This window comes from Nicotiana tabacum, chromosome 2, assembly GCF_000715075.1.
Source record: "Nicotiana tabacum cultivar K326 chromosome 2, ASM71507v2, whole genome shotgun sequence".
In the NCBI taxonomy this organism is placed as follows: domain Eukaryota; kingdom Viridiplantae; phylum Streptophyta; class Magnoliopsida; order Solanales; family Solanaceae; genus Nicotiana; species Nicotiana tabacum.
The window spans coordinates 77218564-77237053 of record NC_134081.1 but is presented as its reverse complement, the minus strand read 5'-3'; positions in this window follow the sequence as shown (position 1 = coordinate 77237053).

Sequence of the window (18490 nt, the reverse complement as noted above, 5' to 3'; positions counted from 1 at the left end):
AACTGAGGGCCTCTATCTGATATGATGGAAATAGGTACATCATGCAACCAAACTACCTCCCTAATATAAATCTGGGCCAATTTCCTCAAAGTATAGGTAGTCACAACCGGAATGAAATGTGCTGACTTGGTCAATCTGTCGATAATGACCCAAACTGCATCAAACTTCCGCAAGGTTTGCGACAATCCAACTACGAAGTCTATATTGATGCGCTCTGATTTCCACTCAGATATAGTCGTCTGCTGAAGTAGGCCACCTGGCCTTTGGTGCTCATACTTGGCCTGTTGGCAATTTAGACATCTAGCTACATACTCCACTATGTCTTTCTTCATCCGCCGCCATCAATAATATTGTCTCAGGTTACGATACATCTTCATAGCACTTGGGTGAATAGAATACCGAGAACTGTGTGACTCCTCCAGAATCCTCTCCCTCAAGCCATCAACATTAGGAACACATAGACGACCCTGGAGTCGCAGAACACCATCCTCGCCAATAAAAACTTCTCTAGCACCACCTTGTAGTACCGTCTCTCTAAGAACTGCCAAGTGTGGATCATCAAACTGTCGGGACTTGATCTGCCCCAATAATGAAGACTAAGCAACAACACATGCAAGAACTCAGCTGGGCTCTGAAATATCCAACCTCACAAGTCTGTTAGCCAAGGAATGAATGTCCAAAGCTAGTGGCCTCTCCTCCGCTGAAATAAATGCCAAGCTACCCATACTCTCTGCCTTCCTGCTTAAGGCATCCGCGATCACATTTGCCTTGCCCGGATGATAAAGAATGGTGATGTCATAATCCTTCAGTAACTCGAGCCATCTACGCTGCCTCAAATTGAGATCCCTTTGCTTGAATAAATGCTGTAAGCTGCGATGATCAGTATAAACCTCACATGACACCCCATACAGATAATGCCTCCATATCTTAAGAGTATGAACAATCACAGCCAACTCTAGGTCTTGCACAGGATAATTCTTCTCATGAATATTCAGCTGACGCGAAGCATATAAAATAACTCGCCCCTCCTGCATTAATACACAACCCAAGCCAATGCGTGAAGCGTTGCAATATACCGTATACATCCCCGAGCCGGAAGGCAACACTAGAAGTTGTACTGTAGTCAAAGCTGTCTTGAGCTTCTAAAAGCTCACCTCACAATCCTCGGACCAACGGAACGGAGCACCCTTCTGGGTCAATCTAGTCAAAGGTGCTGCAATGGATGAAAAGCCCTCCATAAACCGGTGATAATAGCCTGCTAACCCCAAGAAACTCCTGATTCAGTAGCCGAAGTGGGACGAAACCAACTCTGAACTGCATCAATCTTCTTGGGATCCACTTTAATACCCTCTCCTGATACAACATGCCCCAAGAATGCCACAGACTCTAGCCAAAACTCACATTTGGAGAACTTAGCATATAGCTCCTGTTCTCGCAATGTCTGAAGTACCACTCTCAAGTGCTGCTCGTGCTCCCCCAGGCTACGTGATTAAATCAAGATGTCATCAATGAAGACAATAACAAAGGAATCAATATAAGGCCTGAACACCTGGTTCATCAAATCCATAAATGCCGCTGGGGCATTAGTCAAACCGAAGGACATCACTAGAAACTCATAATGACCATATCTAGTACGGAAGGCAGTCTTCAGAACATCTGAGTCCCGAATCTTCAACTGGTGGTACCCTGATCTCAACTCTATCTTAGAAACCACCTTAGCACCCTGCAGCTGGTCAAACAAATCATCGATATGTGGTAACGGGTACTTGTTCTTGATGGTAACCTTGTTCAACTGGCGGTAATCAATGCACATCATCATAGTCCCATCTTTCTTCTTCACAAATAACACTGGTGAACCCCAAGGTGATACACTAGGTCTCACAAACCCCTTTGCTAATAACTCCTCAAGTTGCTCCTTCAACTCCTTCAATCCTTTCGGAGCCATACGGTACGGTGGGATAGATATAGGCTGGGTTCCTAGAGCCAAATCAATACGGAAATCAATATCACGATCTGGCGGCATGCCTGGAAGGTCAGAAGGAAACACATCGGCGAACTCCTGGACTACTGGCATTGAATCAATCGTCGGAGACTCTGCGGTGGTGTCCTGAACATATGCTAGATAAGCCAAACACCCCTTTTCAGCCATATGTCGGGCCTTCAGAAAAGAGATGACCCGAATAGCTGTACTAACTGAGGAACACTTCCACTCCAATCTCGGTAATTCTGGCATTGCTAAGGTAATAGTCTTGGGATGGCAATCAAGGATGGAGTGATATGGAGATAACTAGTCCATGCCAGGATGAACTCAAAGTCGATCATATCAAGCAACAGAAGGTCCGATGTAGTCTTGTAACCACAGAACGTGACCACACAGGACCGGTATATCCGATCCACAACCACAGAATCGCCCACAGGAGTGGACACATAAATAGGAGGACCCAAGGACTCACGAGGAATATCCAGAAATTTAGCAAACAGAGATGACACATATGAATAGGTAGACCCTGGATCAAATAATACATTATCATCCCTACCGCATACAGAAATAGTACCTGTGATCACGGCATCTGAGGCCAATACATCTGGTCTGGCCGAAAAAGCATAGAATCTAGCTGGAGCGCCGGCAGGCTGGCCCCCGCCTGACTAAATAGTAGTTGACTGGCCTCCCCCTGCCTAGCCTACACCCCTAGGATGGCCACTATTATCCTGCCCTCTGCCCTTGGGCGGCCAGACAGCTGGTGCTGAAATCATGGGCTACTGGCCCTGCTACACTGCCTTGCCCCGAAGCCTGGGGCAGAATTTCCTCATGTGACCAAGATCTCCATACTCAAAACAGCCCCTCGGTGCAGTGATCTGCTGCCCTGATGTCTGACACTGATGGCCTGTCGACCCACTGGAAGAAGCCTGAATAGCCGATGGGTGGTATGAACTCTCCGACATGGTACTGAAATAGGTATTGGAAGAACCCTAGTGACCTGAGTACCTACTGGAAGAACCCTGGATGGCTGGTGGGAGGTAAGAACTCTCTGGCATGGCGCTGAAATAGGGGCACACTGGGGCACCTCGAGGAGGTGGAGGTGATGAATATGGGGGCCTGCTAGGCTGACCCTCCCAAACTGACCTCTGCCCCTAGCCGGGGCACCTTTAAACTCTCCAGAGAAACGGGCCCTCTTGTCCTGCTGCGTCTGCTCTCCCCTCTAATAGTAGCCCTCAATCCTACGAGAAATCTCCACTATCAGCTGATAAGAAGTCCCTATCTCAACCTCTCGGGTCATATTGGCCCTAATACCGGAGTGCAGCCCTACAACAAACCTCTGCACTCTCCCTGCGTCCGTAGGTAGTATCATAAGTGCATGGCGAGACAACTCAAAAAACCTCGCCTCAAAGTCGGTCACTGACATCTGACCCTACTTAAGCTGCTCAAACTGATACCGCAACTCTTCCCTCTCAGAGGGTGGAATATACCTATCCAGGAAAAGTTGTGTGAACTGGCTCCAAGTCATGGGAGGAGAACCTGCTGGTCTGCCAAGAAGGTAAGACTGCCACCATCTACGGGCCCTGCCCTCCAGCTGGAAAGTAGTGAAGTCAACCCTATGAGACTCAAGTATCCTTATATTGTGCAGTCTGTCCCTGCACCTATCAATGAAATCCTGGGCATCCTCATGATGCTCGCCCCCGAAGATAGGAGGGTTTAACCTAGTCCATCTGTCTAATAACTTCTGCAGATCGCCATCTGCAGTCAGTCTAGGCTCAGTTGCTGCTGCCTTAGCTGGCTGGGCTCCGCCTACGGGTAGTGCACCCGGAGTCTGATATACCGTAGCTACGTGTCCAGGAGCCTGAGCAGTAAGGGTCTATGCTCCTCCTCCTTCCTGAGATATGGCTGGGTCTGCTGGAAATAAACAAGTCTGAGTCATGGTGTCCATGAACCGCATTATACGGCCCATGACCTCCTAAAAGCCCGGTGCTGTCATGAAATCCACCGTGGCAGGCTCTACTGCGGGCACCTCGCCCTGCTCCTCAATAATGGAATCCCCTGCTGGATTCGCCGGTGGTGCAACTGGGGTAGCTCTGGGACACCCTCGTCCCCTACCTCGAGCTGGTGCCCTCCCCCGGCCTCTTCCTCAGCCTCTAGCAATGGGGGGAGTAGATCCTCCCGGGTCTGAACGTTTGTTGTATGCGTCCTCACCATCTGTGAGAGAATAGAAGAAGGAAGTTTAGTATACCATCAATTGCACGATAGGAGATGAATAATGAGTAGTTTCCTAACACCCCATAGCCTCTCGAAGATAAGTACCGACGTCTCTGCACTAATCCGCAAGACTCTACTAGGCCTGCCCATAACTTGTGAGACCTACGTAAACCTAGTGCTCTGATACCATGTTGTCACGACCCAACTCCATGTCAGGCCGTGATGGCGTCCAACACCGTTGCTGGACAAGCCAACAACGAACAACTTAGTGATTTCTCGTTTAGCTTTACTTATTTTAAAACATTTGGTAAATAAAGGATTTTTTAAGGAAAACAAATGGAATCATCTAAAAGCAGATATAACTATTGAATTACAACCCAAAAACCAAGTCTACTAATACGTGCCAAGATCTGGTGTAACAAGTATGTGGGAAACTAGCAGAATATACAAAAGATGACTATCCTACTGTCTGAAACAGAATAGACAGATAAAAACAACTCCGACATGCTGCTGAACGGCTCAGAAGGGGGCAGCTCACCGTGAAGTCTCGGTCCTAGATCAAGTATGCGCGCCGGGCGGGTAACTAGATGCACCAGCCTCAGATCCTGTACAACTAAGTACAAAAATACAGTATGAGTACACAAACATTATGTACCCAGTAAGTATCCCACCTAACCTCGAAGAAGTAGTGACAAGGGGTCGACTTGACACTTACTAGGCCAATGATAACATAATTAAAGTACTATGCTAAGCATGGATATCATGAATGATACTGTCAGTTCAACAACAAGAAGAGATAAGTTCTTCTTTCACAATTATAACATAAATTTCGGTAATACTATTTAGCAACTTACATTTCAAGGCATTTAGGCAGAATAAATCATGGAGAATTTCCAAATAATTAGCATGCGCAATTATGCTGAGGTCATACGGCCCGGTCCAACATAATATTTAAATTGTGCACTGCCGGAGGGTCGAACGGCGCAAAACATAGATGCATCTATTTACTACCGAGGCGCTCGACCCGATCCACAAATACAATTATTTTCAAGAAAAACACAAGTTTCTCATTTACAGTCAAGTATCTCATACAAACCTTCAAGTAAGTGAATTTAACCTTATACAATTCCTATATCAATTTTTATCATGACTAAGTGATTATTTTAGAAAGTAAGGACATAAACATTCCAAGTATAGCATGATACGAGCCCTAGACTACTCGGACAATAGCATAATAGTAGCTACGTACGGACTCACGTCACCTCGTACGTATGTAGCCCCCACAATTAGGTACAACCATTTATTTAATTCACCTTATGGGGTTAATTCCCTCTTACAAGGTTATAAAGGAAACTTACCTCGCCTCAAAGTCTACTCCCCAATTCAATAACGCGCTCAAACCTCCAAATTTGATGCCAAACGACTCGAAGCTAGTCAAACATTACATAAACTAATCAATCTATGCTCAAAAGTTCATAATTCCACCATTTAAGTGATTACCCAACCTAAATTGCAAGATTCCTAAAATTCACCCCGGACCCACGTGCCCGGATTCCGGAAATTTTAAAAGAAAGTTGTTACCCATAACCTTAGGAACATAAATATATGATTTTTACTAAATTCCATAACGAATTTCATGGTTAAATCTCAATATTATCAAAAATCTAGGTTTTCACCTAAACCCATAATTTTCACTAATTTACATGTTATAATTTACCCTTAAACTATGAATTTAACTCACATTAAGTAGAAATTACTTACCTCACAAAGCTAGGTCGAAATCCCCTCCTTCAAAGCTCTCAAATCGCCCAAGAGTGAGAGAAAATGTCATAAAAATGGCCTAAGTTCGTATTAAATGAGCCCTCACTGCCCAACGACTTTTGCACCTACGGTGCTTTGGGCCGCACCTGCGGCAAAGGCCTCGCAGGTGCTCTTTTCCCTCATCTGGTCAGTCTCTGCATCAGCGGGCAAGAAGGGCCGCTTCTGCAAGCCTAGCCTCACTCGATTCTGAAAACGAACTCGCTCGAACTCTCGGAATGCCCGAAACAACATTAAAGCTAAGGATCACACCCTAAAACCAATTGAATCAAACTTATGAACTTCAAGTTCTTCAATTTACTTCCAATGCGCCGAAACGTACTTATACCACTCGGAATGACACCAAATTTTGCGAGCAAGTCTTAAATGACACTGCGAAACTATTCCCGATCGTGGAATTCCGTTTGGACCTCAATATCACCAAAACCCGCTCCAAACTAAATTTAAAGAACTTCTAAAACCTTTAAGAACCAACTTTCACTATTAGGCGACAAAACGCTCCCGAGTCACTCGAAAACCTGATTCGAATATACACCCAAGTTTGAAATCATCAAACGAACCTATTGGAACCGTCAAATCCCGATTCTGAGGTCGTTTACCAAAAATGTTGACCAAATTCAAACTTGGCCTTTCGAGCCAACTTTAAGGAACTAAGTGTTCTGATTTCCACCCAAACTTTTCCAAATCCCGAACCAATCGTCCTCGCAAGTCATAAATTAGTAAAAGCAAGTATGAGAAGTCTTATTTAGGGAAATGGGGTTCTAGAAAGCAAAATGACCGGTCGGGTCGTTACATCCTCCCAGAGTTTGTTTTGAGTGGGTGACACTTGTCATACAGTGAGGGACTGCCCCAGACTCAGGAGGGGTGCACCTCCACAGACTACTCAGGCCCCACGTATTCCACAGGGCCCTCAGGCTTCTCAAGTCATGGTTACCACACTAGTTTTCAGTCCACCTGCACAGCCAGCTAGAGGTGGAGGTCGGGCGGGTAGAGGTCGCTCTAGGGGGGAGGCCAGACCAGATGTTATGCTCTTCTTACTAGGACGGAGGCAGTTGTATCCGACTCAGTTATCACAAGTATTATTCCGATTTGTCATAGAGATGCATCAGTCTTATTTGATCCAGGCTCTACTTATTCCTATGTATCATCTTACTTTACTCCATATTTGGGTATATCCCATGATTCCTTGAGTTCTCCTATCTATGTGTCTATGCCTATGGGAAATTCCATTGTTGTTGACCGTGTGTATCCGTCATGTTTAGTTATTCTTGGTGGTTTTGAGACCAGAGTCGACCTATTGTTGCTCAGTATGGTATATTTTGATGTTATCTCTGGTATGGACTGGTGATCGCCCTATCATGCTATTCTTGATTGCCACGCCAAGACGGTGACGTTTGCTATGCCAGGTTTGCCGCGGTTGGAATGGAAGGGTACTTTGGATTATATTCCTAATAGGGTGGTGTATTTCCTTAAGGCACATCGGATGGTTGGGAAGGGGTGTGAGACATATCTAGCCTTTGTGAGAGATGTCAGTATTGATACTCCTACCGTTGAGTCAGTTCCAGTAGTGAGGTACTATCCAGATGTATTTCCAGTAGATCTCCCGGGTATGTCACCCAATAGGGATATCGATTTTGGTATTGATCTATTGTCGGGGACTCGACCCATTTTTATTCCCCCATATTGTATGGCCCCAGCGGCGCAGAAGGAGTTAAAGGAGAAGTTGCAAGAGTTGCTTGATAAGGGCTTCACTCGACCTAGTGTGTCATCTTGGGGTGCTCCGGTCTTGTTTGTAAAGAAGAAGGATGGTTCGATGCGTATGTGTATTGATTATCGACAGTTGAACAAGGTTACAGTGAAGAACAAGTATCCATTGCCATGCAATGATGACCTATTTGATCAGCTACAGGGTGCCAGAGTTTTCTCAAAGATTGATTTGCGGTGAGGCTATCATCAGTTGAAGATTCGGGTGCCGGATATTCCGAAGACTGCCTTTAGGATTAGGTATGGTCATTACGAGTTCCTTGTGATGTCATTTGGGCTAACCAATGCCCCAGCAACATTCATGCACTTGATGAACAGTGTATTACATCCCTATCTTGACTCATTCGTCATTGTGTTTATTGACGACATCTTGGTGTACTTCCGGAGCTGGAAGGATCATGAGCAGCACTTGAGGACCGTGCTCCAGACCTTGAGAGAAATAAAGTTGTATGCAAAATTTTCGAAGTGTGAATTTCTGCTTGATTCGGTGGCATTTTTGTGTCATGTATTGTCGAGTGAAGGGATCAAGGTAGATTAGAAAAAGATTGAAGCAATGCAGAGTTGGACAAGACCATCTTCAGCGATTGAGATCCGGAGTTTTCTTGGTTTGGCAGGGTATTACCGTCGATTCATAGAGGGTTTCTCATATGTTGCTGCACCTATGGCCCGATTGACCCAGAAGGGTGATCCATTCAGGTGGACCGAGGAGTGTGAGGAGATTTTTCAAAAGCTCAAGACTGCTTTGACTATAGCCCCAGTGTTGGTGTTGCCTACGGGTTCGGGGTCTTACACTATGTACTGTGATGCGTCGCGTGTTGGCCTCGGTGCCATGTTGATGCAGTACTGTAGGGTGATTTCCTATGCGTCTAGACAACTGAAGGTGCATGAGAAGAATTATCCTATCCACGTCCTTGAGTTAGTAGCTATTATTCATGCCTTGAAGATTTGGCGGCACTATTTGTACGGTGTCCCTTGTGAGGTCTATACCGACCACCGGAGTCTATAACATCTGTTCAAATAGAAGGATCTTAACTTGCGGCAACGGAGATGGCTAGAGTTGCTTAAGGACTATGATATCACCATTCTATATTATCCCGGGAAGGCCAATATGGTGGCCGATGCTTTGAGTCGAAAGGCAGGGAGCTTGAGCAGTTTAGCATATCTACGGCAAGAAGAGAGGCCATTAGCATTGGATGTTCAGGACTTGGACAACCAGTTTGTAAGATTGGATGTTTTGGAGCCGAGTCGAGTTTTGGCTTGTGTGGTTTCTCGGTCTTCCCTATATGATCGTATCAGAGATCATCAGTATGAAGACCCCCATTTGCTTGTCCTTAAGGACATGGTTTGGCATGACGATGCTAAGGAGGTTACTATCGGGGATGACTGTTTGTTACTAATGCAGGGCATGCTATGTGTGCCCAATGTAAATGGATTGCATGAGTTGATTCTTCAGGAGGCTCACAGTTTGCGGTACTCCGTTCATCCGGGTGCCGCCAAGATGTATCAGGACTTGAGGCATCACTATTGGTGGAGGAGAATCAAGGACATAGTGGAGTATGTATCTCGGTGCCTAAATTGTCAGCAGGTGAAGTATGAGCATCAACGACCAGGTGGATTGCTTCAAAGGCTAGAAATCCCAGAGTGGAAATCAGAGTGGGTTACTATAGATTTTTTTGTTGGGATCCCACATACTCAAAGGAAGTTCGATGCAGTATGGGTGATTGTAGATCGTTTGTCCAAGTCGGCTCATTTCATTCCAGTGGTGACTACTTATTCTTCAAAGCAGTCGGCTCATTTCATTCCAGTGGTGACTACTTATTCTTCAAAGCAGTCGGCTCAGGTTTATATTCGCGAGATTGTCTGACTTCATGGCATGCCGGTATCCATCATCTCTGATGGGTGTACGCAATTCACATCGCGATTCGGGAGGGCCGTACAGCGTGAGTTAGGGTTGCGATTTGAGTTGAGTATAATATTTCACCCTCAAATGGACGGATAGTCCGAGTGCACTATTCAGCTATTGGAGGATATGCTCTGTGCGTGTATGATGGAGTTTGGGGGTTCTTGGGATCAGTTCTTGTTGCTTGCGGAATTTGCCTACAATAACAATTACCCGTCGAGCATTCAAATGGCTTCGTATGAGGCCTTGTATGGGAGGCAGTGTCAGTCTCCGGTGGGTTGGTTTGAGCCCGGTGAGGCTAGGCTATTTGATACAGGCTTGGTTCAGGATGCTTGGAAAAGGTTAAATTGATTCAAGATCGGCTTCGCACAACCCAATCTAGACGGAAGAGTTATGCGGATCGGAAGGTTCGCGGCATTGCATTCATGGTTGGGGAGCGGGTTTTGCTCCGGGTTTTTCCCATGAAGGGAGTTATGAGGTTCGGGAAGAAGGTCAAGTTGAGCCCTAGGTATATTGGACCTTTTGAGATTCTCGAGAGGATTGGAGAGTGGCCTACAAGCTTGCACGACCACCTAGTTTAGCTGCAGTTCACAGTGATCCTTCTCATGTGTTAGACTTCAGCTCAGTCTAGCTGGACAATGATTTGTATTATGTTGAGGAGCCGGTGGCCATTTTGGACAGGAAACTCCGAACGTTAAGGTGGAAGAACATCGCTTCAGTAAAGGTTCAGTGGAGGGGTCAACCAGTCAAAGAGACGACTAGGGAGACCGAGCATGATATGTGTAGGCGTTATCCTCATCTTTTCACCACTTCAGGTATGTCTCTATACTCATTTGAGGACGAACGTTTGTTTTAAGAGTGAGAGGATGTAACGATCCATCTAGTCATTTTGAGTATTTTAGCCCTGATCCCCTATTTATTGCCTCCTCTATGTTATATTGATATTGTGTGGATTTTCGGGGTGTTTGGTTTTGGTTTCAGAGTGAAATGTGACACATAGTCCCTAAGTTGGAGTCTTAAGTTGATAAAGTTGACCGTAGTTTGACTTTTGTATAGGCCACTCTGGAATGGAGTTTTGAGAGTTTCAATAACTCTGTATGGTGAGTTTGGACTTAGGAGCGTGTCCGGATGTCGATTTGGAGGTTCGTAGGTCATTTCGGCGTGAATTGGAAAAAGTTAGAAAATTGAAGGTTTGGAAGATGGGAAAGTTTGACCGGGAATTTACTTTATTGATATCGGGGTCAGATTTTGATTTTGGAAGTTGGAATAGGTCCGTCATGTGATCTATGACTTATGTGCAAATCAGAGTTGTTTTGGTATGAATCGGTGTTAGTTTTGAACTTCGAAAGTTCATAAGTTCATTAGCCTTTAATCGATGCGCGATTCGTGGTTCTAGTGATGTTTGACATGATTTGACGCTTTGAGAGAGTTCGTATGATGTTTTAGGACTTGTTTGTATGTTTGGTTGAGGTCTCCGGGGCCTCAGGTGTAATTCAGATCATTTCGGCGCATTTTGGAACCTTGAAGACTGCTGAATCTTATGCTAAAGGTTTCCTTGTACGCGATCGCGAAGAGTTGTTTGGTACTGATGGATTTTTGTTCTATGTGATCGCGAAGTTAAGGCTACAATCGCGAAGCCTTGGGGAAGTTGCATTATGCGATCGCGTGGCAGGGGCGCGTTCGCGAAGAAGGAAGATGAGGCTGTAGGTCCACTCATTTTTGTTCATTGCAATCACGTGAAGTGTTCCACGATCGTGTAGTTTGTGGAGGTAGTGAATCGCGTTCATGCGTGGAGTTCCGCATTCACTGAGTGTTAATTTGGCAGCCTGCAAATTTGTGCTTCGCGATCGGGAAGAAGAATAACATGTGGGCAGAATTTAAAGTTCAAAACGTGGGTTTCATCTCATTTTTTCATAATTTAGACCTAGAGAGCTCGGTGTGAGGAGATGTTTCGAGGGGTTTTCAAGAAAATCATTGGGGTAAGTGATTCTAACTCGGATTGGTCTATATTTCATGAATCTATTGCTATTTTCATCATCTAATTAGGGATTTTAGTTGGAAATTTGGGGAAAATTGTGACAATTTCCTAGACTAAATTTTGGGGTTTGATAGGCAATTTGAGGTCGGATTTGAGTAATTCTTGTATGGTTAGACTCGTTATCGAATGGGTGTTTGAATTTTGTAATTTTGGTCGGATGCCGAGATGCGGGCCTGGGTTGACCGAGGGAAAGTCCTACTAGTAGATTGAGTTAGCGTGTTTTGAGGTAAATGTCTTACCTAACTTTGTGTGGGGGAATTACCCCTTAAGATTGGTGTTGTTTTGTGATAATTGTGATGTGTGGTAACCGTGTACGCAAGGTAATGATTTTAGCTATGTAGATTTCTTTCATGCCTTAATTGAGTTATATTATCATGTTATATTAATCATCATAAGTCTATTTTCACATGTTCTACTTGTCTTATCTCTCACTTGTTAATTGCTCTATATGTTTAGTTAAGGTTCTTGTTTCTTTTATTCCATATTCATTATGTAACCGTTGAATTCTTTACTTGAAGTTGTTATACTTGGAATATCTTGTTGTTGAAAGAGGCATTGAGTTATAAAGGCCGTGATTCACATTGAGGCACAGTGTTAAGTTGTGAAATACTAGTCTAGTTGAGTTATTCACTTCCGATTGTCATTGTTGTTACTCTTGTGCATATTGTGATTTAGCCACGGGCTACTTGTTGTGAAAATACCATTGTTGTTGGATTCTTGGCAAGTTTTGATATTGGGCACTTGAGGTGTGATTTGTGATACATTGTTATATTGATACGCATGCGGTGGTATAAGATTTTGGGGTTGAAACGCATACGGTGAGATAAGGTGGGCTTGATACGCATGGATAATAGGGGAACTAACAAAAGCCATACGCTGTGATAAGGTGGGCTAAAATGCGGGAAGCTATTTTGGGAAAACAATTTTTAAAACTTAATGGAAGGTTCCCGCGGTGATATAATGAAGGATTGTGAATTGATTTGTGATTTGATACTACGAGGCGGTAATACTTTCTATTTCTTCACTTGTGTCTCTGTTGTTTTGTTCCATGTCATAGTATCCCTTGTTTTCTTTTGTGAAGTATTATTTGCCTTAGTTCAGTGTAGCTATTCTCAGTGTACTTCTTTAATTGTCTCATTTCTATTTCTATCATTGTTTGACCTGACCTCGTTACTACTCTATGGAGGTTAGGCTTGGCACTTACTGGGTACCATTTTGGTGTATTCATGCTACGCTTATGCATATCTTTTTGTGCAGATCCAGGTACCTCCTACCATTCTAGGCACTAGCGAGAGCTCAATTTCGGAGACTTGAAGGTATACCTACCGGCGTCCGCAGGCCTCGGAGTCCCCTCTACCTAGATTATTTTATTTCCTTATCCTTTATTAGACACTGATGTATATAGATATTCAGTATAACTTCTTAGAGCTTGTTACTTGTATTCGTCCGGTTTTTGGAAATTATATATATGCTGAGTTGTGGAGATTTTCTTTATATGAGGTTATGAGTTTTGCGACTTTAATTATTATTTCAGTTATTCTGCATGAATATTAGGCTTACCTAGTCTTAGAGATTAGGTTCCATCACGAAATCCTATGGAGGAAAATTGGGGTCATGACACCGGTTTATAATTCCGGAGTCGAATCCCACAGGGAATTAACCTACTAATGACATCTACTAGTTTCGCATGAATTCAAGTAATTAACATTCAGAAATACTAAATAACGGTTTGAATGTTTACTAACTCAGAGCAATATAATTAAAATGCTATAATTTATAACTAACAGAGCAAAATGTTGTGGACAAGATTTGAAAAAATATAGGGTTATGATTTTCCCTATTGTCGGAGTCCTCCCCGCTATGTTCCTATAAATTCGCCTAAGTATTCTCTACCGATCGTGAGTACGTTGGGTGTCGTAGCTCTCTCTCGAGAAACTACAATAATTTACTAGACGTATTCTCTCGAACTACGCTAGCTGGTACTAATTCACCGCTCACTGTGATCGCACCAACATTTCGTTATCTCTAATCCCGTCTTTAAACCCTTCGTATTGATCTCTCAAATACGTTTGGAGTGGTGTTGTTCAACAACTACCTAAATGTGTACTCTCTCTCAAGCGATATACACACTATATAGGCACAGTTAATTGAGAGCTCTTCAATCAACAACGAAATTATGGTTGAACAAGGAGAGAAAGATCAATGGAAAATTTATATTAAACGTAGTAAAAAATCATCCTTCAATAGGTTCCATCAAACCCTAGATGAGATAGTTTAGCTACTCATAAATGTATAAACAATCATCATGATGTTCAAAGATATTAAACTACAAAGTAAAGAGACAAATGGAGGGAAACCCGTTTGATTCTTGCTCCACAGTGCTCTGAAGCCTTTTTCTTCTCCAAAAATAGTGTCCAACCCTTTTTCAACTCGTTTGGGGATTATTTATATGTTATGGCCGAAAACCCTCAGTCCAAATCCCCAAACGAGTTGAAAAAGGGTTGGACACTAACCCTCAGTCCAAATCCGGGTTGGAGTCTTTTAACCTGCAATTTTAATCACCGGGCTATTCCTCGCGAGGCCAGACTTATAGTGCAGTCAGCCTGGCTACAGAGCTAGCTACGCTTGGCCTGTAGCGCAGTCAAGCTGGCTATACTTGGTCTGTAGCATGGTAAAGCAGGATATAGAGCTGGCTATGCTTGGCCTGTAACACGACTTGGGTACATGGTGATTTTGTGCTCTTTTCTTGTATTTTCGTCCTCTTTTTGTGCAACTTTCATTCGGCTCTTTCTTCCGATGCTCCTACACACAAAACAACACAATTTAGCTCAAATGTCGCACAATTAATCACTAAACCAAAAAAATATATGGCGAGTAATGTACTAAAAGTATAACATTTTGGCCGAACATCACCACCCCACACTTAAACGTTGCTCATTCTCAAGTCAACCACCAATTCACATTAACCTAGAGCACTTTATTTTCTTTTAGCACATCCGAAGCGCACCATACCTCTGACTATGGTTGATAGCAATAATTAAACTTTAGCATATTCCTTGAACACACAATTCCCTTTACTTGATACCATACTTCAAAAATTTAATCGACACAAGGCAACATGTTTATAACAATCCTAGCCTCACAAACCGACTCAGTGTTACAATGCATCCATGGCTTGAACACTTAACTTCACAGAGATATCTAACAACGTCACCTATCCCTTCATGTGCCCTCAAATATATTTTAAGGACTTTTTCATGGTTGTAATGTGGGATAAGAGCCGGGTAGGATAAATTTAAGAATAGTGACTAACCATTTAAGCACTTTAACACATCACAAAATTATCTTTAAGCGCATTTTTCTTCAACATAACTTCAAATTCACAAACAACAATACCCCCAAAAATATTTCCTCTTTCTTTAAGCACTACTTTAATTCATACCCACTAGCAAGGACAAGATATTATTTTCTTTTGCTACATATTTTTTTCTCTATCATTCCTGCTAGTAGTGTATTCCTTACAATATAAGTGGACCTTTCTTTCCTTTATTGGTTCCACTCAAAAGCCACTCAAGTTCCCTCCTTCTTTTAACGCTCATTTTATAATTAAAGTGCTTTAAGAGGTAAAAGGATCAAAACCAATGACAATTAAGAACAAAGGGGTTTAGGCTTGCAATGTGATTGCCAAATAAAAGTTTATAGGCTCAAAAGGGTTGACTAGGGATAATTCTTATTTGTGATAAGTATTAAGCTCAAAAAGATCAAAGAAAGCCTAAAATCATTTTTCAAACCGAGCAAAACCTAAAATTTCACTTCAACTCACATGCCGGACAAGTTCTAGACTCAGTTATGTAACGACCCAGTAGGTCATTTTGAGTATTACAACCCCGTTCCCCCATTTACTGCTTATCATGTGTTAAATTATAATTATGTGACTTGTTGGGGAGGTTTCAAAATGAATTGGAAAATTTAGTTCCAGGATTTAAAGCTTAAGTTGAAATAGTTGGCCGGATATTGACGTATGTGTAAACGACTCCAGAATAGAGTTTTGATGATTCCAATAGCTCCATATAGTGATTTTGGACTTAGGAGTGTGTCCGAAAAATTATTTGAAAGTCCGTAGTTAAATTAGGATTGAAATGGCGAAAATAGGAAATTGAAAGTTTGGAAGTTTGACCGGGAGTTGACTTTTTAATATCGGGGTTGGAATGCAGTTCTGAAAATTTTCATAGGTCCGTTATATCATTTATGACTTGTGTGCAAAATTTGAGGTCAATCGGACTTAATTTGTTATGTTTCGGCATCGAATGTAGAAGTTGAAATTTCTTAGTTTCATTAAGCTTGAATTGGGGTATGATTCATGTTTTAGCATTGTTTGATATGATTTGAGTCCTCGACTAAGTTCGTATGTTGTTTTAGGACTTGTTGGTATAATTGGTTGAGGTCCCGGAGGCCTCGGGTGAGTTTCGGATGGTTAACGGAGCAAAATTTGGACTTGGAGGAAATCTGAAAATTTTGCCTTTTGGTGCAATCGCACTAGCGGACATTTTCTCGCAAGTGCGAGCTCGCAGAAGCGAGCTTGGAATCGCAAAAGCGTGAGGTCCGTAGAAGCGTACGAAACATGGCAGAAGCGAGTCCGCAGAAGCGACACATCCATCGCAAAAGCGAAAAAGGGGAAGGGGTAGCCTCGTCGCAGACGCGGATAACTTTTTCGTAGAAGTGAGTCCGTAGAAGCGCCCTGAGCCGTAGAAGCATCAAAGCCCTCGCATCTGCGTGACCGCAGATGTCGCCAAGTGAGCCGCAGATGCGAAAGGCCCTAGACAGAATAAAATCAGAGGGGTTACGGGATTTTGGCATTTTTGGACATTTCCAACACGGGTTGAGGCAATATTTGAGCTAGAATTCACTGGAAAACTTGAGCTAAGTCACTCATGGTCATTGTTAGTCAATAATGTTGAATTATCATTGAGTATTCCGCCTAGATTACGTGTTTTTGAGGTGAAATTCAAGGATTTGGACCTAGGGATTTCAAAATAAGAATTTAAGATTTGGAGGTCGAGTTGATGTTGGAATTTGGCAAATTTGGTATGGTTGGACTCGTGGTTGAATGGGCGTTCATATTTTGTAACTTTTGTCGGGGTCCGAGATATGGGCCCCACTGACGATTTTGAGTTGAATTTCGGATTTTGTTGGAAAATTAGTATTTTCATATGGAATTGATTCCTATAATTTGTGTTGACTGTATCGAATTAATTGTGACTAGATTCGAGGCGTCCGGAGGCCGATTCATGAGGCAAAAGCATAATTGAATAAAGAACTTGCACGGTTGGAGGTAAGTAACACTTCTAAACTTTGTTCTAAGGGTATGCATCCCTTAATTGCGTATTTTATGAATTGTTTGGAGGTAACGCACATGCTAGGTGATGGGTGTGTGGGTGTGTACAATAAAAATTGTGACTTAAATAAATTTTATAGATTTTCATAATCAAAGAATCATATCATTATCCACATATCCTCCATGTGTTAGAGGAAATTGAGTTGAGACTCATGTTAAAGATCATGCTTAGGCTACGTGCCAATATTTTGGGACCCACAAAGGTCTTATTGCTATTGAATTACTTGTTTAAATTTGCAAGTTTTGTACTCACTCACATCTATCATTTGCATATCATATCTTAGTCTCTGTTGTCATTCATTGATACATCATATCATCATGTCGGGTTGATTTTCATGTCATTGAGAGCCCGAGAGACTGGAGATTTTGTGTAATATTTTTGGGATCGGGCTGCACCGTAGCATGTTTTATTTATTTATGCCTGGATCTGGCTATTATAGTGCTTGGGGTGAAGGAGCCCCTCAATGTCTACACCCCCACAGTAAGCGCAATTGATTTTATATTGAGGGATGGATCTTCCCTGGGCATGAATCTTGCCCGAAGTATTTTATATTGAGGGATGGATCTTCCCTGGGCATGGATCTTGCCCGAAGCATTTATATTGAGGGATGGATCTTCCCCTGGGCTGGATTAGCCTTATACAATACTGAGTGACTAATTCTCAGTTTATGTATATATATGGGATGGATCTTCCCTGGGCTGGATTGGCCATATACAGTATTGAGTGATTGAGTATTTTGAGATTGTGAGTACAAGAGGTTTCCACTGAGGTGCATCACATATAGCATGTGCATTGGCATATAGATATAGAGATTTCATATTCCTCATATCATTTAGGATTGATCTATTTTACTTGTACTGAGTTTAACTGTTGAACTTGAAAGCATGCCTACATTATTGTACTGTTATTTCTATATTAGATTGTACATGTTAAGCTCATCACTACTTTCAACCCAAAGGTTAGTCTTGTTACTTATTGAGTACACGGGGTCGGTTGTACTCATACTACACTCTGCACTTCGTGTGCAGATTCAGGTACTTTCGGATACAGCGGTTGCTAGATTTCAGAGTTTTATTTGTTGGAGGCTATCGAGGTAGCTGCTTGGCGTCCGCAGACCTTGTCTCTCTTTGCTTTCAGTTGTTTGTAATGTTCTATATTTCCAGACAGTATTTTATCAGTCAGACTATGTTATCATTTAGATGCTCATGTACTCAGTGACATCAGATTTTGGGAGTGTATTTATATCAGTACTTGCGAGACTTTCTATTGAATTTAAATAATATGTATTCGAACTTAAAGAATTTTTGGTTCATTGAGGTTGTCGGATTTCCTAGTATTAAGATAGGCGCCATCACGACATGTGTGATTTTGGGTGGTGACAA